The sequence below is a fragment of the Rhinolophus ferrumequinum genome, chromosome 16, assembly GCF_004115265.2.
Source record: "Rhinolophus ferrumequinum isolate MPI-CBG mRhiFer1 chromosome 16, mRhiFer1_v1.p, whole genome shotgun sequence".
NCBI lineage: Eukaryota > Metazoa > Chordata > Mammalia > Chiroptera > Rhinolophidae > Rhinolophus > Rhinolophus ferrumequinum.
The window spans coordinates 37,619,988-37,645,305 of NC_046299.1; positions in this window are offsets into that span (position 1 = coordinate 37,619,988).

Genomic DNA, 25,318 nt, shown 5'->3' on the forward strand with positions numbered 1-25,318 from the left:
GGTTTCTGATGTAAAGCTATCTTTAAATAAGTTCAATGACATTTGAAGTAATCTTCTGGAAAAACCATCTTATACAAATTCATAATAGACTTGCTTTGGGGAAATCACTTTTGATTTTGGTGAGTTAATAGATCACTGACGTGGGGAAGTAGTGACGGGAGATAATCATAAAAACAACTAGTTAACATTATGTCAGGGATAATGATATAGGATGTTTAGATGCATCAATAAGATCAATCATGCCAGTAGATTTTTTAAAAAGTCAACAAAAACAAACACTTTGATTCTGTTTTAAACCTGCAGCCAGCCAATAACCTTCATTAATTTATCTATCTAATTATCTATCTATCTATCTATCTATCTATCTATCTATCTATCTATCTATCTATGTGTTTCATAATGGAATGAGTGATACAGTTTACATTCTTTCCTGAACAGGTATTTGTAGAGGGACTGCTATGTGCTAGACAATAAGCAAAGGTAATCGAGAAACATTGTATTCAAAAACTACTGACTGCCTTCAAGAATCAGTTTCTAACTAGGGAACTCCGACAAGTAAGTGGGCAGTTACAATGTAGGTTAGCAAGTCTGATAACAAGGTGAAGTACATAATAGACTCACAATGGGACACAGAGGAGTTGGGGAGCTGCATCGAGGTGAGAGGATTTTCTTTATCAACTGGAACTATCAATATAAGGCATATATTGTATTGAAAGAGTTTCCCCAGAATTTCTGATTCAATATTAGTTCCAGGTTGGGACTCAAGGATTTTCATGTCTATTTTAAGAAGTTTGCATATGATGCTGATGATATTGGTCTGGGCACAGCACTTGGAGACCTACTGGAATACACTATGTGGAAATCACCCCTCTTCATCATCAATGTAGATATTATTTATTTTTTATAAGGGAACAGGTTAAGTTATCGTAATCCAATATTATGCTCCCCGCGTTTGGCCCAGTCAGTCATAAATAATCCTATGTTTCACATCATTACCATCTGACAATAACTAGTGAGAGATACAGTAGTGTCAATTTTATTATATGAGCCCTGATGTCAGATTGCCTGGATTGGCCTAAATTCCCAGTTTTGTCACCTTCCTGCTCTGTAACCTTAGCATAACTAATGAAACTCCCTAAAACGATTTCCTCATTTGTAAATGAATAGCAAAAACCCCTAATACCTTGTCATGAGGATTAATGAAATAATGATTGTTAGCTTACTCATACAGTTTCAAGCACAGGAAATGTTCTAATAAATGCTTGCAACTGTAAAAGGGAGGAACTGGAAATAATGCTCACGATTACTCAATTTGGAAAATGCCAATGTGAGAAATTTGAAAATTTTTAGAATATTTTCATAAAGGTAGTGTATTAAAATAAACATGACATAGACCTTCATATGTGGGCCTTAAAAAAGGGTGACAATTTACATATTTGAGAAAAGTGAAAAGACCAAGGGTCCAGGAGATTATTATTAGTAATTCTCAGTTCCCAAAGAGCAGCAACCCTACTGAGGTGTTATTAACTGAAATGGGTAACACGGATGAGCTTATGCACGATTCACATTTTTCTGAATTTGAGTGAAAATTGTGTTAAAAGAATGAAGGAGTTGTTATAAACTTGTTTTCTGTTTTTATTTTTTTCCTTCTCTTTTATTTATTTTAAGCTGAAAGCAGGCTGGATAAATATGCCCAGTGCTGTTTGTTGTGAGAGTCCTGGCTAAGCATTCTAATTGTCCTGATTTCGCCTAGAGAAGTAACACTCTTTCTACTTTTTTAAGATGGGTTTTCATACTGATTCTATTACTTTCTGATGAAAAAAGCTCAAAATCTATACAAATAAACTTGCTAAGTTTTCAAGTTGCTCACAAATTCAATAAGCAGAAATTTACATTAGCTAGTAACTGTGTTCTGTGGTACCTGGGGGTCAATTTCTGTCATGTGTTCGAGCTCAGCAGATAATTTTGAGGGAGGCACTTTACATCTGATGATTTTTGAAGTATTTTTGCTTCGTTTGCTGAGACTGATCCAGTAACCCTCAGCCGGGCTGAAAAGAGAAGCTTTCTGTCCCTTGTTTCCTGCTTCCCCTCAGACGATATTTGGTTTATGAAGCTGTATGAAAGCACCTCAAGGACTTTGCTGTTGGGGCCTCTTATTGATGCTGCCAAGTGGCAGATTTCTCTTCTCAATATACAGAGGGCACCAAAAAATGTATACACATTTTAAGAAAGGAAAAAACTGCATTAAAATTATTAAAATTGTACTACTCAATATATACTGATAACAAAAGATGAATACAAGTCATGTGTATACATTTTTTGGCGCCCCCAGTATATGTAATAATTGGAGCCAAAATAGACAAATCTAAAGTAGAAATTCAAAGGGATGTTTCCTAAGGAAACGAAATGGAGAGAAAAGCTTTTTCAGAAATTAAGTTATTTTAGGAAGAAATGAACCATATGAATAGCAGGTGCATATGCTAATAGAATGACTCTATATTTTAATTAAGCAGCATTTTCCTACAGAATAATTACATATGTTGTTTACTCAACTGTTTTTTTAAGGCCTTTAGCACTTCTATAATGTACTTTCTTCTCTGGCTAAGAGTTAAAAGCTTGAAGAACATTTGCTTTTATTGTGAAAGAAATACATAATAAGCACCATGTTTACTGCAAATGTTTATTCCCTACAAAACAGTGAGTCCAAGAATTCAAACAAACCTATTAATATCTTTACTTCCACAGTTTACTTTAAGCTTTTAAAATTTGTCATTGCTTTACTATAAAGAATTATTCCTTGGATTCTATAGAACGGCAACTTTTTTTTAAGATATCCTTAAATACATATAACTATACCAACAGAAATTTCTGCAGCTGCAGGAAGTTCTCACAGTTGCTGCACAAGGGAGTGAGGGGGAGTGCTACAGAACGCACTGCCACAAAATCGTGTATTATCTTTTTAATTAAATACTTGTTAACTGAATCAAAACCTTACACATGAAACACTCAGATCAAAGCAATTGTTTTCCTTTTGGAAGACTCTCTTGGGAAATCGCTACAGAATTACCTTAAGAACACAATAAATGTATACATTTTAATGGCTTACAGAGGACTTGACAACGTGGAGAGTATGTTCAATTTCATTACTGAGACTATCATAAACTATAGAATTTTTTTGAAAAAAAAAAGGTTTATTATTGCTGTATTGCTCATCAGAGATTATTAACTAATTGGATTCTTTGAAAAAAAAATTATCAGTAGTCCACAGAAGAAGCCTATTACATTATCTTTCAAAACTTGTCTTCTAAAGATTCTATATTTTAGGGCTTCTGATTTTGATTCTCTCTGCTGGGATAGTGAAATCACAGGAGCAGTATCAATATAATCATTCTTAACACACGATCTTTAGCACAGAAAATGTTTGATTAGACATAATTAGGGACTGAAAAGAGAGGTCTCCTACTTTTAAAATCTCTATCTACGAATTTTACAAATTATTGGTGGTGGGAACTACATAGATATGGTTGGAAGATGATTATTGGCAACAAGCATTTTTGACCAAATAATTTTGAACAAGTTGGTTTGGGAAGGCACTAAGTTTGAATGACTGTGGAGTGGAAATGTCATGGCTGACTAAATCCCAGGTTCGTTCTCAAAAAATGTTGGCCCCTGAGGCTGTTAAAGTTAGATATCCAGAGGACAGACCTTCACCCAATAAAAATAGATATTAATTCAAAATGCATTTTAAATGTATTTGTCAACAAATGTATTTGTAACAATAAACTTTAAATGCACTATTTTTTTATACCAGTCATGTTCTGAAGAAGTGAATTAAAAGCATAGTTAAGATTTCCAGCATAGACAATCCAACAGAGTAGACCTTTATGACAAAAAGATTACGATTATTTTCCTCTAGTAACTATCTGAAATTGTAGTCATATTTTCCTTCATGATGAAGTATAAATTTTGTTCTTAGAATTTAAATGTGATTATTGTTTAACGAAGCAATCACATACAACTGAATATTTTGGTAGCATTTAACAGTTCTCACATTATAATTTCATGGAAGAAATTATAGGGGAATTAGTAATTTAAAAAAAGCTTTTGCCACTAATTTCTTATTAGTAAAGAGCTATTACAACATCTCTGTTGCCATGTTTATAATGATATTTTCTTTCAACAGGGCCTTAAAAGGTGGACAAAATGGAGCCAGCATAAAACTCGATGTGAATTTTTGATGGAGACTTTAATCATTAATTATTTGATATATACTTTGCTTTAAAAATGAAATAATACTAATACTATATCAATATAACATACTAGATTTAATTTCTCTGGGAAATCTTGAAACTGAAGATACATTTGATTAAGATATTTGACAACAGAGATGCCATTTTTGGACAGAGCTCTGCACGTGGATGTAGAGAATTGAGTTCTAGTTTGTCAGTAGTTATCATATTTTGATGGTTAAAAAAAATAAGAAAAGAAATGGCAGTTGATGTCTCCCCACTCCCTACATTTTCAAAGCTTTTTCCAAATCTTACAATTTTAAGATTTTCAAGTTTTATTGATTTGCTCTACAAAACCAACTATGAAGAACACATGTAAATCAATTCGTATACTTTAGATTTACATGTGTTGCAATTAAGGTCTTTATTTGATTGTTGTGAACTTTGTTGTAAAAGAAAACTAGTTACCCTAGGTTTTAACACTTACAAATAGCTCCCCTTAAGGAGTATGAGTGCAATATTTGGCTACTTGATTATAAAACTTGATTTTTTATTCAGCAACTTACTAGATGTAAGGTAGGGAACATGAATTAATGAACTTTGCCTGTTCTGTATGTGACATACTTGGTGGTCACTAGACACTTATCAAATTAGTACAACAACAATGAAGTGAATTGTTTTTTTTTAATTGGTGATGAAAATTTCCAGGGACAGTTTATTGTTAATTTCACTACCTGCAGAACAATGAACCACAAACTAAACGGCTTAAATTTATTCCCTCATAGTCCTGGGAATTTGAAGTGTTAGCAGGACTCCCAGCAGAGCCACTACGTAGGAGAGAATCCTTTTTTTGCCTTTTCAGCTTCTAATGTGATACCAGGTATTGACTTGGCTGATGACTGCATAACAATCTCTGCTTTGGTCTTCACATGTCTGTCTTTCCTTCTTGTCTCTATCTCTGTGTCTTTTCTTTCAAGGACACCAGTTATACTGGATTAAAGATGAATCCTACTTCTGTATGACCTCATTATAACTAATTACACCTGCAATGACCCTATTTCCAAATCAGTTCACATTCTGAGGTACTCAGGGTTAGCATTTCAACATGCTTTCGAGGGGAATAGAATTCAACCCTTAATAATAGCTAGGACAAAAATAGACGAATGTATGTTTAAAAATGTTGTGATCAATGACATTAAGACTATACCATTGTGGAAGGAATAATATCAGAGCGTGTGATCATAGGAAAGATAAACTCAGAATGAAAAAATTACCTAGTAAACACTGTGGAGAGCCACTCTTGATAATGAAATAGACTTTGATGTTTGGTATTTGCCTTGACCTTCATATTCACTTTATACTTACACCTTGTAGCATGTCACCAAACAGTGTATTGTCTTGCATATAATGAAATGCCAGATTTGCAGAGTTTCCTTTTACATAATGGGCAGCGAATACAATTTTCATATAAAACTAAAATCTTACAATTTAAACAAGTTTAGTTAATACTTCCAGCAATGCATTTATAACACACTGGGTAATATTCCTATTTAGCCTAATCATGTATGTTCCTGCTGTTATGGATTCTCATTAGAAATCATTAGAAAAACGATGTGGTTTAGGTACGGTCATATAAGCTATCCCTTTCTGCTTAATTTTCTCCTAATATTATTTCAATTGTGGTTTCAGCTGTAGGAACTAAGCTGAATTTCCTGAAGTAGGGCAGTTAGTTAATTGGTTTGAGGCTTCCTGGTTAGAATATAGATTTTAGCTTCAAATCTTCATCTGAACATTATCATAAGAAAATAAATGGCGAAAAATATCTGACTACCAATATATGTCTCACTTCAAACATATGATGAGGAAAATACTGGTGGTGCCAAAAAATGTACACATTTTAAGAGATGTTATCTATGTATTACTTTTTGAAGTTGAATTATGGTAGCAACGTGTAGCATGGTGTTTCCTCAAAAAATGGCGTTAATCAAATGAATGCTAGCATCATTCATTGTACTACAATTTTAACACAGTTTTTTTCCTTTCTTAAAATATGTATACATTTTTTTGGCACTCTCCGTTTGTAAAAGAAAAAAAAAACAGATACTTAATTTGAAACCAAATGTTACTGCTTTGTTTTATGCTGAATAATGACATTTTAATCAAGGCCATTAGGATATTTCAAGTAATTTCTTGAAAAAGTTTAAAGCTGGTGGATGTCTTTATAATTTTTGGCTCCATGAGCTTAATACTGCTCTAATTTTCACAGCAACACTGTCAAATAGGGTTGCTACATATGGCTATTAAGAACTCGATACATGGCTAACTGAACTAAGGAGTTAAAATTTGAATTTGAATTATTTTAATGAAATTATATTGAAACTAAAAACTAAAGCAGAATAAACTATTTTTTTGTGGCTAAACATATTTTTATTGTTTTGCTAGGACTACATTTTACCATAACCTTTGAAAATACAGTATTTAAAGTGAGATATATTGTGACTATACATGCCAGAATTTGAAGACTGATTTAAAAAATAATGTATAATGTCTCATTAATAATTTTTAAGTTGATTATATGTTGAAATGACAATATTTTTCATTTTTTAGTGAATACTATACATTTTAAATGTAAGTGTGGCTCAATTGATCTTTCTATTAGACAGTGGTGCTGTAATCTAACAAAATAGAGCTGATTTGCAATTTCAGGAATTTGCAAACAATTCAGTTTTAAAGTGAAGCAGTATATTGTATTTGCTAGAAGAACTAAGAAGCAAAGGAGCATTTCAATGTCAAGTCTTTCAGTAAAAAGTATGTGCTGAATATATAACATTTCATGGCAAATTATACTTAATTAAGGGCTGCATAACTTGTATGAGCAATGCTATTTCTTCTTTTTCTAATAAAACTTGGATTCACACACAAATAACACCCCACCATACAGATACACACATGCATATACACATATGCACACACACAAATGCATGCATGAGTGTGCATGTGTGGAAACACACACACACACACACACACACACACAGGGTTAGATGAATTTTAAACCATATTCCAAGTGGTTTTCTACCTTCATTTTGGAACATGGGATAGTATTGTAAAGTTCACAAAGTGGAAAGACATAGTTTAAGAAATATAAATCCAAAAGTGATGGGTTCTTGTCGTTTTGAACAATGAGGGATTGAAATATTGTTATTTATATATTTTATTTAATCTTTCATTTTGGTAATTGTTTTGCACTAATGAAAGACAAACAAGTGAAAGATGAATTACATTAAGAAAGTAGTGTAAAAGGAACACTATATATGTATATATCTATTCTTTTTTATATCAATTATTTTACCGAAACCTCACAATAACCTGAATATATAGTAGTAATAAATGTGTATGTGTGTGTGTATATATATATATATATATGCACATATATACATATGTATATATGTGCGTATATATATGTATTATACATATACATATATATGTAACTTGCTTTTTGTCTTTTCCCCTACATGTATACAATGCATATAAATGCATATTCATATATACATTTTGCATGTTTACTTTCAGTTAAAATGCCATGAACACTTTCCATGTTATTATAAATTTTAATTATTTTGCAGATTAATTTTAACTACTGTTTGCTGTTCTTTGGATTAAAATAGTTTGCAAAATACTCCTTTTAACTTACATAAGTTGTTTCCAATATTTCACTATTACAAATAATGATTTGGTGTTAATTATTGAAAATAAATGTCTTCATGCACCTGTGATTAGTATAATTTCCCAAAACTAGAATTACAGGATAAATGAGGCAAGTATTTAAAAAGCTAACAAAATATAGCAAAAAGAAAAAAATGCTGTTGAGATGATCATACCGATTTATATTTACACCAGTAGTTTAAAAAAAATATTTCACAAACTTTTACCAATACTGAACATGTTCCACTTTTTTATTTTAATACGTCTTATAGTATGAATTCTCTGTTCACGTCCTTTTCAATTATGTAAAAATAATTATATCCAATTTTACACATATATCATATTGTATGTATGCTTAGTCACTTATGTTAATTTAAAAACAGTCATCTTCTTAATAATTCTTAGAATCCTGTCCTTTTTGAGGCCTAGTAAACAAACAGATAGAAGAACAAGATAAAATTAATTCTTTGTAAAACTTATTTAATATCTGGGAGAAGAAAATACACTTATCTTCTCCATCTATAATTTACTGTATCATTTAATATCAGAAATAGAAAACCACTGTGAGTACACATGCTTAATTTGAAAGTAGTAGTAAGCCTTCGATGAAGTAAAATTTTTTGAATTCATTAAAATATTCAATGTTTATACTTTCAACAGACAAAATAATTATGACAAAATTAAAACAAAAGAAAATTTGAATAAAATGCTGACCAAAAAGAACAGATGTTTTAATACTGTCAGAATATATTATAGATAGTCTCCTCTGTGATGTGTATATTTTCTATATCCTGAAATGGATTAAACCCTTTAAGAAATGTTTTTCCATATTCTACTACATTGAGATCCTTTCAGACTACCATTTTCTAGGTGTGAAGGCATGATGTGAATTAATCTACTTATCTGAGAATCAGAATACTGAATGGAGAGAATAGCTGAGAGGACTACAGTGTGCTTAGCACAGGTGTTAGCATGGATCTGTAATTTAGTTCAAGTAGCTTTAAAACTCAGCTCCACAGAAGGAAACTAATCTCATATGAAAATTTGGGACGTAAACGCTACCAAATTTAATTGGAAAAGCCTTCAATTTTGGAGTAAATCTTCCAGAAAATGCCAAATTAAACGGAAAATTACTCTATTTACCTTGGAGATAGGTTCACACTTTAGCAACTTGCCTTGAAGAACTTTTTTTTTTTAATCTATAGTGATAAAGCTTCCATTGTGTCTTTAATACAAGTACTATTATGACCCCAAATAACAAAAATATGAGTTGTATGGCATAGTTATAGAAAAAAAAAATAGAGAGAGAAATAAGTGGAAAACTAGCTTGAGTAAACCCAACTGTATTAAGGTATTAAGGTATGAAATTATGAGTTCTTCTATTTTGGAGTGGTGAGTAATCACCCCATAGGTTTTTGTTAATTCGTTACTTTTCTGTTTTATTTAAAGTTGCTTTGAAGCTCCAAGCATGTATCCATGCGTAAATGGGAGAGAGAGCTATGACTATATATTTCAGTGTCTTGAGCACATATAAGTTGGAAAAAAAATATATGGATTGACTGACTTCTAGTGAGAAAATACTGCTTCCTTCTTGAGAAAACAACATGCACATTTGTAATCACCTATTTGCTATTCACAAAGCCTTGAATTATCAGTTTCTCTGTGAAATCCTCTTTGGCCCTATGAACAGAATCTCCAATTAATTTTCTACTCTATTTTCATTACTGGTTCACATCATTATGACATACAGACTGATAGATTTATATATCCTATCCAATGGTATAACAAGATGGGCCGAGAACTATTCACCATGGGTGCAAAATCATAAGGAAGTGCATTGACTGTAAAGAATTTAAAAATATTATTAACCTGACCTAAAATTCAGCCTTCTTTTTACTATCATGCACCAGCAATTCAGTATTATGAAAGTGAAAAAATACTACTCTACCCCAGGGATAATCACTCCCACTCACAGGCACTCTCCACTTCCCACCCCACTGAAACCCCATACATGTCTGGAAAACCACTCATTATATCTCACTTCCTACTGTCATATATTTGAGTATTGAATTATTTTTTTAATATAATTCATATCTCTCTCTCTCTCTCTCTCTCTCTCTCTCTCTCTCTCTCTCTCTCTCTCTCTCTCTGAAAATATAGGAGACATTCAGGAAATGTTGGTAGAACATATCTTAATAAAACAAGGAATAGCACCAGTAGAAGATACCGAAAAAAGGAAAAAAGGAAAAGGTTGGGTTTCTTACTAAATGATATTATTGTTCATATTAAATCAGAGAAAACAGTCAAATAAATTATGGAAACATTCTATAAAGTTATTTTCCAAGGTGTCATAAAACAAGATTATTGAATTATATAGCAAATAATAAAATAAGCAGCAACTTAACAAGAACATACATATTTCATGTATGCTCACGTGTCTGCCAGCAACTACCTAGGATGAATATTGAAATAATGACTTCTCTTTTGCATTAGATTTCCAGATCTCAAAAAGTGGTTTTCATTGACAGAATCAAATAAAGAAACATAAGGAAATGGATTTTGGGAAATGTAGATCATGGCTTCTCATCATCATATTGAAGAAATTTTATCCTAGATCAATACCAAATTGAGAACAGTAAATTAAGTACAATAAATCTGTACTGGGAAAGATGAGTTTGACCAAGTTCACAGAGAATACAAATAAGAGGAGTAGAAAAATTTATTTAAAAAATAGTTCAATTGTACTGAAATAGCAATATCATGGATGATATATATATATATATATATATATCTCATATATGTGTGTGTGTGTGATATACACACACACATATATAGGTGTGTGTATATATATACACACATACATATATATGTGTGTGTGTGTATATACACACACATATATATATATATATACATATGGTATATCTATGTGTGTGTATATATATGTATATATATATCATCCATTATATTGCTATATTGTGTGTGTGTACACACACACACACAAAATCTTTGGAGTAGTCAAAATATTTGGAAGACAAAAATCAAAGAAAATGCTGAAAGAATATGGAATTCCTATGGAGTAAAATGCAACAGAGATATGCAGTATAAACATCATGGTTAATCAAATATGGTGAAGAACTTATGGTTTTGAAATGTAATTATTTAATGTCATCCAGAAATAAGATTGAGTATGGTCAAATTAATTGTGAGGCTATGATGGAATTGAGTTTCATGAAGAAAGGAACACAGATGAATGAGGTTCATCTTTTTACTACTAGTAAGTGCAAAGACATTTGGTGTCACTGAAAAGATAACCTGAAAGGGGCCCACAGCTGTTATTTTGCTGTGCACTCTCCCCCAATCAAATCAAAGTAGAGATGATATTTAAGAATGTAAACTTCCCAGCAGACAACAAAGCTAGGGCTTAAAAGGGATTTCATCTTGAGGATTTAAAATAATATCATGTACATATAATATACACACAACACATATATAATATTCTATAATTTTTATATATAACTATTTATAATTTGTATTACCCAATTTTATAGTATATAAATTCTAAATACTGTATATATTTTATGACCCAGTGTCTACGAATGTTACAGAAAATAAAGCTCTATAAGTGTTTTAGAGATATTTCTTTTTAATTTCACCAAATTTCATTTTACTTCTAGTTTGAGTGGGAAGTTGGTTTGAAAATAAAGACTCAGGCTAATATTTACTGAACATATATTTTGAGTTCATTATCTTCCACATGTCATCCCTGAGAAAGATGGAATCAGTCCCATTTTATAGGCTGGAAAAAATGAAGTGGAGAGAGAAAAGCAGTTGGCCCAAGAATTCATAGGAGAGTTGTAATTTAAATCCAAATTTTTATCTGAGTCTATCATCCCTGATTTTCCCACATACCATAACAGATTCATCATATAACATCTAACATGTAAATGATGCTTTATGGTTTTCCTAGTATATGTAGCATTATTTTGATAAACCACAAAAATCATTTCATATGCAGAGAAGTGATATCATCCTACATTCCTATACAAAGAAACCAAGAAGAAGCAAATGTGATGTTCACTTTCTTCAATTTATACAGTTTTTTAAAATTTTTTATTTGTAAATCCTTTTTAAAAATAATCTTTTTGTATTATAATAATTTTCAATTTACAGAAAATTTATGAAGATGGTATAAATTGTTCCTACATGTTCTTCAATCCGTTTTTCCTATTGTTAACATCTTACATTAATATTTTAGTCAGGGTTCTTCAGAGAAAGAAAACTGATAAGAGACAGCAATATATAGATCTATCTACCTATCTATCTATCTATCTGCCTATCAATATTTATCATAGGAATTGGTTCACACAATTATGGAAGCTAAGAAGTCCTAAGATGTGCTGTTTACAAGCTGGAGAGCCAGTGGTACAGTTGTAGTCCAGGTACCAAGACCTGAGAACTTCTGGAGAGATAGTCTAGAAGTCCCAGTTGGAATGCAGGAGAAGACTAACATAGTAGCTCAAGTAGTCAGCCTGAGAGAGCAAATTCTCCCTTACTCTACCTTTTTGTTCTATTAAGGCCCTCAACAGATTAGATCATACCCACTCACATTAGAGAGGAAGGCTAGCCTGACTCAGTCTACCAATTCAAAGACTTATCTCCTCCAGAATCATCCTCATAGACATACCCAGAAATGATGTTTAATCAGCACCACTTGACCCAGTCAAGTTGACATATGAAATTAACCATCACTTACTATTACTATGGTACATTTGTTAAAATTAATGAACTGATATTGATTTAATATTATTAACTAAAGCATATTTTCTTCAGATTTACTTACTTTTTACATAATATTCTTTTTCCATTCCAGGATCCCACCTAGGATACAGCATTACATCTAGTTGTCACATCTCTCTAGATTTCTTTCAGCATGGGAGTTTCTCATAGTGTCCTTGTTTTTGGTGATCCTGACAGTTTTTAAGTATTTCTGGTGATCAGGAGTAGTGATAAGTATTTTGCAGAACGTCTTCTCAGTTTGGATTCATCTAGTGTTTTTGTCATGATTAAATTGGAGTGATTTGGGGAAGAAGGTAGACCGTGGAGAGGAAGTGTAATTTTCATCCAATCATATTAAGAGCACATATTATTAACATGATTGTCACTTTTGATGTTGATCACCTGGACGAGGTAGTTTGCTACAGGTTTCTCCAATAAAAGGTAATATGTTTCCACTTTTCATGTTGTACATGTGTAGTCCACATTTAAGGGATGAAAGTTATGCTCCCACCTCTTTGAGGTGGGAGTATTTCTATTTTTTCTAATGATACATATAATAATTGGTAATTATAGAACTCAAAATATATAAAAAGGAACAGTAATTATAAAAATTAAAGTCATCTATATACTATGATATGCACACATTACATGATATTGGTGATTCCAAAGAGTGAGAGTTGTAACAGAGGTGACATTTGTTAACACTGTCACATTATCAGAAATTTATTTCTGTTTATTCTCTTCAAATCTATTAAAAAAATTGGGGCGAAAGTATGGTGTGTCTGTTACTTGCAATTTTCTTATACCATATCTTTTTTTAAACACAATTACAGCAGCCACAGGATCAGATGTTCACAGGAAACTTATTCTACCTGGATCAAAAGGATAGCATTTTGATTTCATCATATTTAGTTTTAGGAATCTATCTTTTTTTTTTTTTTGTCAGAAACACTAGCTTTAAACTTCCAAAATGAAATAAGATCACACATTAAAAATATTTTAAAATTAAAAAGTAAACCAATTAAACATATAAGCAAATAGTGATACAGATTACATAAAGAAATAGCAAATATGTGATATTTGTTTGAGAAATATTAAGTTAATATAAAAAGCAGCAAGCAATCAAAAGTATTAATAGATTTAAATGTAAATGGATTAAATGATACAATCAAAAGACACTGGGTAGCTGAATTGATAAGAAAACAAGACCCTTACAAATGCTGCCTGCAAGAGACTTACTTCAGATTAAAAGAGATATACAGACTGAAAGTAAAGAGATGGAAAAAAACATTTTATGAAAATGGAAACAAACAAAAAAAGGTACTGTAGCAATATTCAAACAAGACAAAATAGACTTTAAAACAAAGGCTATAACAAGAGACAAAGAAGGACCCAGTAATCACACTTCTTAGTATTTCTTGGAAGAAACTCAAACACTACTTTGGAGAGACATGTGCATCCATATGTTAACTGCAGTATTGTTTAAAACAGCCAAGATGTGGAGGCAACCTGGGTGTCCATCAATGGATGAATGGATAAGGAAGTGGTGGTACATATATACAACAAAATATTACTCAGCCATGAAAAGAATGAAATCTTGCCATCTGCAACAACATGGATGGACCTAGAGGGTATTGTGCTGAGTGGAGTTAAGTCAGACAAAGACAAATACCATATGATTTCAATTATGTGTGGAATCTAAAGAATAAAATAAACAAACAAAATAGAAACAAACTCATAGATAAAGAGAACATTTTGATGGTTACCAGGCTGAAGGGGGGTTGGTGGGATTGGGTGAAAAAAGGAGAAGGGATTAAGAAGTACACATTGGTAGTTACAAAATAGTCATGGGGATGTAAAGTATAGCATAAGGAATATAGTCAACAATGTTGTAATAACTATGTATGGTGTCAGATGGGTACTAGATTTATTGGGGTGATCATTTCATAAGTCACATAAATGTCTAATCACAATGTTATACACCTGAAACTAATATAATATTGCCTGCCAACTCTAATTGAAAGACAAAACAATTATTAAAAAGAAAAAGTATTAGTAGAAACTATTACATTGTTTTGTACACCTGAAACTAATTAAAAAAAAAAAAAAGCACTGGTAGAATTCAAGTGCATCTTTGGGTACATAAACTCTGTGCATGAGATTACCACTTCACACGAATTAGAATGGCTATTATCAACCAGACAAATAATAACAAGTGTTGGAGAGGCTGTGGAGAAAAAGGAAACCTCAGAAAGGAAACTGCTAGTGGGAATGTAAACTAGTACAAGTACAATGGAAAAAGAATGGAGGTTCCTCAAAATTAAGAACAGAATTACCATGTGACCCAGCAATTCCTCTTCTGGGTATCTACCCAAAAAATGTGAAATCTGAAAAATTTGTCAAGATATATGTACCCCTCTGTTCATTGCAGCATTATTCACGGTGGCCAAGACATGGAAACAACCAAAGTGTCCTTTGATAGATGATTGAATAAAGAAGATGTGGTACATATACACAATGGTACATATACACAACTATTACTTGGCCATAAGAAAAGATGAAATACTGCCATTTGTGACAGCATGGATGGATCTGGAGATGATCATGCTAAGCAAAACATGTCAGAAAATGTCAAGAACTATATGACTTCATTCATATGTGGAATGTAAAACTGAAAGCAACAAAAAACAAGACAAACAAACAAAATTCATAGACACAGACAATAGCTTAATGGTTACCAGAGGGAAAGAGGAGGTTGGTAAAAGATAGTAAAGAGGGTCAAATATATGGAAGTGGAAGGAGAATGGACTTTGGATCCATCTATATAATATATAGGTGATGTATTATAGAATCGTACACTTGAAACCTAGGTTGTTTTACTAACCAAAGTCATCCCAATAAATTTAATAAAATTAATAATTAAAAACTTAACTTAAAAAGTAAGTAATATTCACTGTTCAACAGCTATTTTTGAAGTTCTGTGATTTACTGATTCTCATATTATAAATGTTATGAAATATCTCTTGATTGATAGGGAATCAGTCTCAGAGATACAATCTCCTAGTCCAGCTGTCACTTCTCACTACTCTTTGGGATTATCTATTCTACTGAGGAAGAATTATTATGCCTATTAGGATTAGTCTATTCTTGAGGAATAATTGGGCATATAACAGATATACTATGCATTTGCTTTGGTCTACTGTATTCAATGCACAGTGATTAATAAAGGAACATATTCTGAACTTTATTATAGCTTAATATCATCAGTGGTCTTTTTTTGTTTGTTTGTTTGTTTTAAATTTTAGACTAACGAAGGCTTATTTTTGGATTTTCTTAGGCAGGTTCCACATCATGTTGTATAATAGCTTTCTCGCTATATCAAAGTACTCCTATATAGTATAATTGCATAATGCATATCACTATACCTCAAAAGTATACACATTTTAATGACCTATTAGCTTTCAAATGGATGACTCAGAAAATTAAAAGGGATGTAAAATTTGATTAATTCAGCCTGCTATTTAAACAGTATTCAAAGTAATCTGTTTTTATTATTTATAAATTCTGCATATCCTAATCACTCCTTACATTTAAAGACGATGTACTTTATTATACTTTTAACATATGCCATACTGAGGTTGTATTTATCATCAGACATAATCAATTAATGGAAAATTGGTTCTAAATTGTTGTTTAGTAATAACTAAATATGAATTTGTAAAAATTTTTAAGCATAATGCCAAAATGAAGGTGAGATAAATGTTGAATCAAAGAGTTGGAGGATGAATGTATGTACATATATATTTATATACGTATGCCATATATTTGTGTACATATGTTCATACAGACATACACATAAACTCATTCATAGTGACTTAGTATATATTAGAGCCAGTGTAATGTAGTACAAGAAAGACCTGAGTTTCAAATCTGACATATACCAGCTGGCAAGATATTTAACTTAACTATTTTTATATATTGCAATTCTTTCATATAATTATAAGTCATTCTGCATTCAAGAAGAAACATTTTTCAAGTAGTAGATTCTAAAAAAAAAAAAAGCTATTTCTCTCCCTTAACCCTTTCCTTTCTCATTTCCAAAGTGTATCATTTTACCTTGTCTTTGCTTTGCCATCTCCCCACCTACATATGAACCTGTACAGGTTGCCCATTCCCCATGGACTTGGTTTCATCACTTACCTTTTTATGGTTCTAAACACTTTCTATTAAATCACATTTTTTAGCATACAATCATATAATAGACTGAAGAAAAAAAACATTTGCAAAAGACCTATCTGATAAAGGACTATTATCCAAAACATGCAAAGAACTCTTAAAATTCAACAATATGTAAATGAACAACCCCATTAAAAATGGGCAAAATATCTTAACAGACCCCTCACCAAAGGAGATATACATACAGATAGTAAATAAACATATGAAAGGATACTCAATATCGTATGTCATTAGGGAATTACAAATTAAAATAACAATGATTACCACTACATGCCTCTTAGCATGGTCAAATTTCAAACCACTAATAACACCAAATATTGATTGGGAAATGGAGCAACAGAAACTTTCATTCATTGCTAGCTGGAAAACAGTACATCCACTTTGGAACACAATTTGGTGATTTCTCCCAAAACTAAACATACTCTTATCATACCATCCAGCAATCACACTCCTTAATATTTTACTGAAATGAACTGAAAACAAGCGTCTGCACAGAACTGTACATGGATGTTCACAGAAGCTTTACTCATAATTGCCAACAGCTTGGACTCAACAAAGATGTCCTTCAAAACCTGAATGGATAAGTAAAATGTGATACATTCAAGCAATGGAATATTATTCAACACTAAAAAGAAATGAGCTATCAAGACATGAAAAATATACTATATAATTCCAACTATATGACATTCTGGAAAAGGCAAAACTAAAGAGACAGTAAAAAGATCAGTGGTTTCCAGGGGTTCAGGAGAGTGAGGGATGAATAGATGCAGCATTTTTACGGCAGTGATACTACAATGAAGGGTGGATACATGTCATTATACATGTGTCAAAACCCAGAGAATATAAAACACCAAGACTGAACCCTAATGTAAACTATGGGCCTTCAAGGATAATGATGTGTTAATTTAGGTCATCAATTGTTACAAATATACCACTGTAGTGCAAGATGTCCACAGTGGAGGAGATTGTGCATGTGTGGGGGCAAAGTTTAGGTGGGATATTTCTGCACGTTCACAGCTCAATTTTGCTATAAACCTAAAACAGCTCCGGAAATGAAAGTCCATTAAAAAACAAACAACTGGCTAATTATTGTACCTCACTTAAACTTGAATAAGTTATTTAACTATGTGTATACCTTTGGTAAAATGTTGTGTGATTTTTCCAATACTTAAAAAACATGACAAGACATATGCATTTTTCATGATTGTCTATGTTACTGAAAGACTTCTGATGCCCAGAAATTGTATCAGACAGATCATATTACTTAGCCTTCTCTTAGTTATGTAATTATCCAATTATAAATTCAGAAACAGTAGGATATGTAGCTACTTTACACTGCACAAGTTAATCCAATTTGATGGAGGGAATGAATGGATACTCAAGCTTAGTGACATCCTTCATTCTGCCAGCAAATGGAAGTTGAAATTGAGACAGATTTCAGGAGTAGACAACATTGATTTCTATTTTGCCTGCTTTAGCTACCCACACACAGAGCTCACATTCATTTTCTCCAGGGAGGTTTTCCAAGCAATGATAAACAAGTTTTAAAACGAAATATAATTTGATGCTATTAGAACACTGCACATACACACACACAAACACACACACACACACACATATAAATTATACACAGACAGTGAGTTTCACATATTTATAACTTAGGAGTTACATTTGGGGACACTCTTATGTATAGATGTAGCCATCTATCAAATCAGTCCTGTTTAAATATGAAAAAAAAAATTACTCTTACTTAAACTCTTGACTATGTGAAGTACTAAATCCATAATGAAATATTTGAGTTGAAAGCTTGGTCCTTCCGATTACTTGCTCTGTAGAGCAAGTCAGTGAATTAGGCAAGACCAAAAGTTTGTTGGAAAATTATGACCTTTGCAGTTTAATGAACAGAAACTCATCAAACTAATTGGAAGACATCTTGGTCAAAGTATTCAATGTCTTTGAGATAACAGTCTTACCCTCACAAATCACTACAATAATAACTCATAGCTTGCACATTTTTACAGTAATATAAACTGTATGTATATTTGGTTGCATATAGTGAGGATCTGGTAAGTGGCAGTTTCTATGATATTTTTATATATTTTATGAAATATATATACATATAAAAATATATGTATTCCTCATGATATATATATATATGTATATATATATATATATATATATATATATACACACACATATATACACACACACGATGAGGTATGATAAAATATAATGAATTTTTAAATTAAAAATATTATTACAGTTAAAGACACATTGCCATTTATCCCCCACAAAGTACTCCCCCTTGCTTCGAACACACGTATCCTATCGTTCTTGCCACTTTCTGAAGCAGTTCTGGAAGTCCTCTCTCATGAGTATCTTTAGTTGCACTGTTGTGGCTGCCTCGATGCCCTGACTGGATTCACAATGTTTACCTTTTTTGGTCATTTTGACTTTGGGAAAGAGGCAGAAGTCACACAGTGCCAGATCCGTTGAATGAGATGGATGAGGGCACACCGTAATGTTTTTGACGTATCAGAAGCAATGTGTGATATGGAGCGCTGTCATGATGGAGGATGAAATAAAGACATTTAGGAAAGAGGACTTCCAGAACTGCTTCAGAAAGTGGCAAGAATGATGGGATAAGTGTGTTCAAAGTGAGGGGGTGTATTTTGAGGGGGATTAATGGCAATGTGTCTCTTACTGTAATATTTTTTTTCATTTAAACATTCACCATATCTTTTGATCACACCTCTTAAATGCCACATAAATTACAATATTAAATCTCAAAATAACTCATCTGGCTGATTCCATTTTCTTTATATTTAAAAAGAGAAAACAAAGTCCAGACGTGTAGAGTGACTTCCCTAAGGCTGCACCCTTAATTGTGTCATAGCTGAAATTCAACCCCAACCAACCTGCCTCAAAGCCAGAGAGCTTCTTGCATGACACAGCACTACCTCCTACCTTTTCCATCCCCTGGTCATCAGACATTATTAATTTTGTCACTTATTCAATGGCAAGTAAGCAGGCAGAGCTTTTCCTGAATGGACATTTAAGAACATCCTGAGATGACACATTTTTTTTTTTTTCCTGCTGCTCTGGGTATGTCTGCAAATGACCTCAAGAGCACTGGAAGTACTGATTTACAACAAAATTTTAGTGAGTAGGTGAATTTGCAAATCTGGAATTTCTGTCTCTGTCTCTGTCTCTCTCTAGATATATAGACTACTCTATACACATATCTATATAAATATATATATATATATATATACAGTTGATACTCATTAGTCACATAGTCTTTGTTTGTCTTCAAAAATGTAGGCCGTGGTTACATACTGGCCACCACTCTAGAATCTGATCCCACATTTGAAACATGTAGAAAGGGTAACATTAAGAAAAAACTGTTGACTTAGAGTTAGCATAGGCATTAAGACCCACATTTTTATCAGACATTATAAATTTTGTCACTTACGCAATGACAGAGAGTATAGAGTAGATTCTTCAATTTTTAACGGATGAAGCTAAGGTTTTGTTTAAGCTCTCATAGCTAAGAGGTGGATGAATTATCATATTTTTAAGGGTGGGTTTAAGTTTCCTTTCTTCTCTTCCCCTAACTCCTCATTTATCTAAAACTTGGGTCATATTCAAGGGCAAGGTGATTTACATCAAAAGAGGAGGGCTACAAATATGAAGACCTAGATAAGATTAAGATTGTTAAGGATAGGAAATTTTGAAACATTAGCATGTGTAGATCTGTCTGGGTCTTTTTTCTCTTGCAATCTCTTTATGATTGGAAAATTACATATTTTTAAAACAGCTTTTATTAGGAAGTTTTATGAATGTACATCCTATATTTGAGATTTTAAAATTCATGCAAGGAATGATCTTAGCCATCTTTTCCATACTGATTACTTGAAGGGGGATTGGACTAATTCAGAAGGACAAAATTGATTCCAGGGTTAACAATTGCTGCATTATTTTGGGTATAACACTAAAATATGTTTAAAACTCATCTTTCTCAACCATAAGGAATACAACCGTTATACTAAGTGATCACATTTTCCCCTTTTCTTTCCAATACAAAATGATTTGTACCAACTTTTGCCATTGCTTTGTTGTCTTCCCAAAGCCAATTTTTGTTTTACTATGTATCTCTGTCTACTTTTCTGTGTGTGTGTGTGTGTGTGTGACCAAATTATCATTTAATGCAGCAACAGCATTGAAAAACTAAGCCTTTACTCTTTAAACAGCTGAATAGAGGCTTACATAAAATGTGTACCATTTTCCTCCTAAACTATCTGAATACATATGCCAATGAAAATGGTATTCACCACGAAGCACTTTGCCTATTAGCTTGAGAAATGGCCACCACAGTTATGATTGCTCCCCTTCAAAATTTGTCCCTTTAGGATAAAACCTGTAATATAACATACTAATTAATTGAAAGTCTTAATTTGATTTCAAAAAAATATTGTGAAATATGATATGCTAGCAATTTGGTTACACTTGTAACAGTAAAAACTAGAAAGGACTCTCTTGGGTTCTGCTGAACTGACAGAACTTGATGTATAATTTTGATCACTTTGTTTAGCAGTGCTTCAGGGGTGAATTAATAAGTTAGTTATGTTTATTTTAAATTCTTAGATTTGCAAAGAGGTTTCAGAAATTGATAACTAAATTAATTTACAATTGAGAAGTTATTTATATATAAACAGCACAAGGTATCTAAGAAATTTCATGAAACATACTCAGTGTTGGATTCAGTAATGATTTAAAAGCATGGAATGAATTTAATGAAAAACAGGTAGCTTCTGAAATTTTCATGTTCTAATATATATGTACATGCACATTTATATGTACACACAAGATTTTTTAAATTTTTCTATCTAGTCTAAAAGTCAGTTCAGTCATATATATTATCATATAATTTTGTGCATAGTAATATGCTAGGTATTATTGGATATTTCCAGGGCCACATTCTGGGGAAAGGCTAATGATCACATTAGCCTTTAGTATTGACTAAAGAATTAATATTAATTAGTATGTTTGAGTTAAGAAGAAAAAAAAGATAAGAGTTAATTAGTTGGTAAGAAATAAAACAAACACACAACGAAAGACACAGTAAATTTCCTTCCTAGAAAGCACTTATTGAGGGCATCTTTTCAGACCTTGTGTAGGCAGAAATCATTGGATTAATTTGACAATAGATGAAGCACTATTTATCTGCAGTAGTGGAAGAGGAGTGTTAATTTCTAAAATGATTCTGGAAAATCCAAAAGCATTTGGTTCTATCTGTCTAAACTAAGATGTAATTTATTGTATCCATTACTTGTAACACTTTGTATCAGCAGTACAAAGAGTGAGCTTACTCAATAAGGGCCAAAAATAGTGAAGACATGACACAAAGTGTATTGGGGAATAGAATTTGTCATTGAAGGAGAGGGTCAGGAGGGGATCTAGGCAAGGGCATATAGATTAGAAAAGGAAGCATGATGATTAAGATAAATGAAGTGTCTTTTACAAGAGACTCTAATCCACTGTTAATGTATTATTTATATCAACCACAAGGAAGAGAAAATTAGCAGGGGAAAATGATATTGAAATATTCATAGCCAAATTTCCAGCTACTCTTTACCACCTACTTATTGTGGGTGAGAATTAATTTTATGTCCAACCTTATTTATAAAATCACCTCATGGGTAATTAGAAATATAAAATTGTATCTAAAATAGTTAACATATATGAATTTGATAAAGGTTGCATTTAGATCAATTCAACTTATTGTGAAGGCTTTTCTAAGAAATTTAACCTTTGATATTTGGTAAATCAGTAATAATTCCTATGATTAATGTTTCTTTAAAACAGGTATTTTAGCCCTATACAGAATTATAGGATGCAAACTTGCAATCTTCATTTAGAAATGTAAGAGAACACATAACATTGTCATATGACTTTTTTCAAAGAAAGAGTTACATAAGTCTTTGCTGTTCTTAAGAGAAAAGCCATGTCATCCATTCAAATAAACAAAAACAATTAATTTTATCTTGTAAAAATATATCTTTTTTGGATGTATAAATATATATCATATGTAAAGTTTATAACTGCATTTTTAAAGGATTGTTTGGCCATTCAAAGTTAATGTTTTCACAAGTAATATCTTCCATAAAAATATCTAATTTTTTTTTATTGTCTAATTTTGCAGTTTGCTGAGTTGTGGCATAGATGCAGATATTCAGACTGAACACTGAAATTAACTTTTGATTCTAGAGTATTATTCTATAAAACATCCTTAAATAATTAAAATACATTATGTGGCTTTATGGTTTCCATGACACAAGCATCCTATGAATATGTTATAAATAAATTCTATCACTTATGGTTGTTACAGTCTAAAAAATAATTAATTTTTCATATTACACAGAGGAGCACACAGGTTACCTTGGTACTTTCTAATTGTTTAGAGTGTTGGAGTTGTCAATTTCAAGCTCTGCGAGTTTTCAAATGACCTTTAATGGGGGCTCTGATTCCATTCCCCAAGTTCACAATTCACTGATAGAAACTTTAATAAACTCTCTTTCCCATAGATTATAGATATGTGACTTATAAGTCAACATACCCTGAGGCGCTGTACAAAAATACTATGTAGGTAAAAGTTAAAATAAGGATTTGATCATTTCCATGCATGGAATAAAATGTTATAGACATGAAGGTCATTCTTTTGCATCCTAATCCTTAGTGTTTGAGGAAATATAAAAGAATTTTATTCAATTCATCAATACAAGTTCCCTGAGTTTTACAAGACAATAAAACTTGGTGAAAATAAAACAGTTTAATTTGGGTTTACATGCACGCATTAATAGTGTATAGCTCTTAGACTACAGAAAGTATAGTAGAATGTGCATTTCTGCACATTCTAAATTATTTAGAATTTAGAGTGAAGAATCTAAATTATTAGTGTAGTATCTAGGGTCTGACTTACTGGATTTCAATCCCAACTCAACCAACTCACAAATTATAATGTGAACTTGGTTCTCTCTCGCTCTCTCTCGCGTTCTCTCTCTCTCTCTCTCTCTCTCTCTCTCTCCTATTCTTCTTTTTAAAAAACGCATTACTATTCTTCGTTCTGGCACTATCTTAAAGTAAGTCATAAAATGTCTTACCCAAATCCCATTATTTTATTTGTAAGATGGTATATCATCTATATTTAGAGATGTGATAAAAATAAATTAATATAGTGAAAATGCTTTAAATTGTGCAAAATAGTTTTTTTGTTTTTGTTTTCTTCTTGCCAATAATAAGAAATTCAAATGGACTGATGCAGGGATGCCATTAGCTACCTTGGGTCAAGGAATGTTAATCGACCCAACTGATAATTTAAAACTGTTTTCTGACTTCATTAGCACAATTCACTTGTCAGCTGATTTAAGCAGTCACTGACCTAAGTTGCTATAAAATACAGCTGCTATGTTCCTTAGCAATAAGCTAACATATACAGGAAATCTTTTCTGGAACATAAAAACAACAAACAAACAACAACAACAACAACAAAAATTAAAGTATTTTACTTCCTTATTATCTGTCTCTTAAGCCTAAATTTACAGTGATTTGCAGTCACTTAGTAAAAAAATAGGATCTATACTTTGCTCAAGTACATATTTCTAAATGGTTATTAATAATACATTTTGAAAACACCAGCACATCATCAAAGTAAAATTCTTGTCAAGAAAAGAGTTAAAGAAAAATTAGCTCATTTCCAAGCTCAAAAATGTATGATTTTTCTTACCCTCTGAAAATTCAAAATTGTATGAACAAAAGTTAACATTATTTTTCCAACTGTTCATTCTAGTTATGGAGCTATTTCTATGGAATTTTAGCCTAAAGAAATTTTGCATCCTATGAAAAATATATAAAAGCAAAACATTAAATTCCTAAATTATTGCGCCAAAATTTAATTGATTAAAACAATATGTTCTTTAAAAAATGTAAACTATGTTTTTTGTTAAGATTCGGGTGTCATTTAATCCTTTAGGTTTATTTTGAAAAATGATATAGAGGAAGACAACCTTGCTTTTATTTCTTAAGATAATTATTTATTTTGATTGGAAACAAAAGACGGAGAAACAAAAAGACGCTATATTACTAATCTTACAAAGTATGTGTTAATTTCCATCATAAGATATATATATATACATTCTATTTACTAAATTATTTCAAGATTAATTAAATTTCTAATCTATTATTTCTGGTTCTGGCGATATGATAGAGTGACTAGAGAAACTAGTTGGGAAGAACGCTTCGGGAATTATCCAGAAGAAATCAACAAAAATTCTAGATAAAATTTAGAAAACAAAACAAAAACATGACAGTTGTGT